General features: G+C 33.5%; 1 protein-coding gene across 1 annotated transcript in view; it reads left to right on the top strand.

Moving 5' to 3' along the window:
* LOC128988971 (farnesol dehydrogenase-like) overlaps window positions 1-4374 on the top strand; it is a 424915-nt gene that overhangs the window by 373447 nt on the left and 47094 nt on the right. The gene's annotated exons all lie outside the window — the stretch shown is intronic.

Here is a 4374-nt window from a genome sequence, read left to right as displayed (position 1 = left end):
GGTACTCCAGACTTTATCGGCTTCAGATCAGATAACGAATTTTCGAATTTTATTTGAAAAGATCGATTGGTCAGATATGATTTTAGAAGGTTGTATAAAGAGTGAGGGAGAGACGTTTTGAGTTTAAACAGAAGTCCGACATGCCACACCTTGTCAAACGCCTGTTGGACATCCAAAAATGCAGCAGAACAGTACTGCTTTTTCTCAAATGTGTTTTTTTATAATATCCACTAATCGGTGGGTTTGTTGAATGGTAGAATGTTGTTTGCGGAAGCCGAACTGATGATCTGGTATTAAGTTTAATTCATCAACAGTGGGGGTTAACCTTTTAAGTATTACCTTTTCAAACAACTTTGATACTATAGGAAGCAAGCTTATGGGTCTGTAAGAAGATGCGTCATTAGATGGTTTGCCTGGTTTTGGGATAACAACTATTTGTGCAATTTTCAGTTGAACAGAAAAATATTCCAATCGTAACATAGCATTAAATATAAATGTCAACAACATAATGGCTTTACGAGGTAGTTCTCTTAAAATTTTTCCAGTGATGAGATCGTACCCAGGACTTTTCACGGGGTTAATTTCCTTAAAAATTATTCTTGAAACCTCTGAAGGAGTGCAAGATTTTATAGGCAGTGACAACTGATTTGGTGCATCCAAAAATTCGTAAATTTCACTTTCGTCATTGGGGGGATTCGGAGTAATAGGCTTAAATACACCAGAAAAGTAATCTTCAAAAACCTTCGCCTTTTCTTCAGGGGTTTTAGCCCAGGACCCGTCAGGTTTCCGAATTGGAGGTACATGTTGAACTGGACGTTTAATATATTTAGTAGACTTCCAAAGAGAATACTCGGTTGCTTCAGTTGGGGTTGGATTTTTCGTAAAATCGTCAAACCATGTATTTTTCAGTTCCACTAAAGATACAAATAAACTTATATTTGTCTAATGTTGCAGTGGCTGCAAGAAAGAACTTTTCTGAGGCTACAGAGGCATCAATAAAGACGTTGATTAGTAATTGGCTACAGCAAGCCAAATTCAGGACGAGCAGGAGGTATATTCTTATTATTATCTGATTGCAACTTTATTTACATTCTAAGCTATGAATTGTATTGTTAACTAATATGTGTCTTTTACAAGCAATGAATAAATAAGCGGAATAAACCAATTTAAAACTTTTAGGTTAGGGTAAGGTAGTTTACCGTAAAGTGGGACTTATTTATTGCCACTGAGTGTGTTGTGTAACATTACAGTGATGTGGTCAATGAATATTCCTAACTAATATGTGTCTTTCACAAACAATGAAAGCCCCACAAAGCTTGAGTTTGTGTCGCACATGCTCTTAGTCGGAATAAACAAATTTAAAACTTTTAGGTTAGGGTAAGGTAGTTGACAGTAAAGTGGGATTATTAATTGCCGCTGAGTGTGTTGTGTAACATTACAGTGATGTGGTCAATGAATATTTCTAACTAATATGTGTCTTTCACAAACAATGAAAGCCCCACAAAGCTTGAGTTTGTGTCGCACATGCTTAGTCGGAATAAACAAATTTAAAACTTTTAGGTTAGGGTAAGGTAGTTGACAGTAAAGTGGGATTATTTATTGCCGCTGAGTGTGTTGTGTAACATTACAGTGATGTGGTCAATGAATATTCCTAACTAATATGTGTCTTTCACAAACAATGAAAGCCCCACAAAGCTTGAGTTTTGTGTCGCACATGCTTAGTCGGAATAAACAAATTTAAAACTTTTAGGTTAGGGTAAGGTAGTTTACCGTAAAGTGGGACTTATTTATTGCCGCTGAGTGTGTTGTGTAACATTACAGTGATGTGGTCAATGAATATTCCTAACTAATATGTGTCTTTCACAAACAATGAAAGCCCCACAAAGCTTGAGTTTGTGTCGCACATGCTTAGTCGGAATAAACAAATTTAAAACTTGTAGGTTAGGGTAAGGTAGTTTACCGTAAAGTGGGACTTATTTATTGCCACTGAGTGTGTTGTGTAACATTACAGTGATGTGGTCAATGAATAGTGTTCCTAACTAAAGTCCCTCAATGCTTAAGTTAAGAACCTGTTATCTTTAACCAGCCTTATGGTCATAAGATTTAAAACTACCAAAAACCCTAACATTCACATTTTTTCACATTGTAAAAATTTTGATTTTCTCTAATAAGATTGAAATGCTTGTTTCAGGAAGAAAGAAGTAGCCCCAGCTCTGGACCACGATTTGGATTAGTTTGGCCGCTGTATATACCTTATTAACTCTATTATTTTTATTGTTTTATAATAATTTTCTAATAAACATTATATCTATCTAGAACAGTTAATTTTGTTTTAATTCTTACCAGCACACTTCTCTGTAATTTACTTAGTTCCAAAAGATGAAAGTAAAGTAAAAGTGTAAAAAATGGTTATACAATTTTTGTTTATGTTCTAATTATTTTAACAGTTTTATGGATTAAAATATATTTTTTAATATAGATAAAATTATATTTTATGACATGCTGAGTGCCAATTTTAAGATGCAAAGTAAAAAAATATATCATTGGGCAGAAAATACTTTTTATATAATCAAAAAGAAATGGTATATAGCCAGTAAAGTGAAATAATTTTCAGTGTAAAAATGAAATACGTTATCAAATGGTGGTTGATAAAAAAACTTCATTTACCTAATAAAATTACTTAAGAAATATTCCTCTGAATTAATATTTTATATTCTGACCATTTTTATAAAAACATTAATTATACTAGATTATGAAAAAGTTATAAAAAGCAGTAAGTATTGAACTAACAATTCCATGTTTCAAGCTATTGTGTGGTTTTGGTTATTGAATTTACTCAGTTACATAACATGAAAATTAGGTGGAAAATGTAAACTAATTTTTAAGACATGTAACCAAGTAAATTTTGATTAATTTTGCCAATAAAATTCAAAATAAAAAAAATCATCCTTGGTTCAGTCAATAATTAACCTTGTTTATACCTTGGAACTTGAAATTTCCCTTGAAATCTGCTTGGTTTTGAGCTTGGAACAGGCAATAAAATTCAAGGCTGTTTCAACCCAAACCTGTGTTGACTTGGATGCTTGAATCAGGCCTGATTTCGCCTTGATGTCTTGAATATTATTCCTTAATTCAAGGTTGGTGTCTTGAAAATTGAGGGTCAATTCAGCCAACAAACAACCAAATTTTGCTATGTGGGCAGCTGACAAGCTATTTGCATGGACTTTTTTGTGTTGTATTAACTTATACATTTATTTTCAACCAACATTTGATTTCAATTTTGTCAAGAAGTTTAACTTTTTTATAATTTTTAATACCATTGTACCTTACAATTTGTTAATGCTAGTTATTATTGGAAAACATATTCAACACAGTTATTTTTAAATATTACTAGCTGGCCCGACAGACGTCATCCTGTCCTATGCTTTTATGTCAAATGCTTGTTCATTTTCAAGATCCTGGTTGAAGTTCGTTCGCTACGCTCACTCACCTTTAGGTTGGAGCTCGTTCGCTGTGCTCACTTGCCTTCAGGTTGAAGTTCGTTCGCTACGCTCACTCACCTTTTGGTTTCAAATTAGCTGTTGCCATAAATTTAAAAAATATAATTGTGCTGCACCCTGTTGGTAAACTTATTAACTTTTAATGCTATTGAACATCACAGAATCAAATTGCTTAGTTAAACCAGCTGTTAATTTTCTTTAATTCCATTTAAATATGAGTACTCATAAGGTTAACATGGGAAACTCCAGAGCCACTGGGGCGGAGCCCTTTTGACGGATCTGCACCAATCTCCATTGACCTGGCCTATTGTATGACATGTATACTTAATGGCAATAAACTATTTGAATTTGAATTTGAATTTGAAACTTTACACAAACCATCATTGAATAATGCTTAATAATGCCTGAAAGTTTCATTACAATCTGTCGAGCGGTTTCGGAGTCCATAAAGGACAAACATACAAACAAACCTACATTGGATTTTTATATATATAGATAATTTGTAAGTTTAAAAATATATTTTGATCTAATTAATTCTTTCTTGGAAAAATTGGATTGATGTGTTTATCGGGTAAATTAACAAGTTAACTAATTTGCGTCAAATTTGTCAAAAACATGCAACATAACAGAAATAATCCAATTAAAATCTCATGTTAAAGAGAGCCAAACTCTACAGTTGATTCAGAGGCGGCCCTACATAAAGGTGAACAAGGCAGTGCCTGGGCCCCGCACAGCTGTACTCCAGGAATTAAGAGAGGCCCATTATTAAACTTTGCCTTGGGCCCTGCAATCCCTAGGGCTGCCACTGAATTGATCACCTACTTTGATATTCTATCAGTAGATATAAATATTTAAAAAGTGAGTGAAATTATTA

The sequence above is a fragment of the Macrosteles quadrilineatus genome, unplaced genomic scaffold (genome assembly GCF_028750875.1).
Source record: "Macrosteles quadrilineatus isolate MER2022 unplaced genomic scaffold, UCM_ALF_1.0 Scaffold_3__2_contigs__length_128488019, whole genome shotgun sequence".
In the NCBI taxonomy this organism is placed as follows: domain Eukaryota; kingdom Metazoa; phylum Arthropoda; class Insecta; order Hemiptera; family Cicadellidae; genus Macrosteles; species Macrosteles quadrilineatus.
Note: the sequence above shows the minus strand (reverse complement) of the source record. Positions and strands in the feature narration are given on the sequence as shown.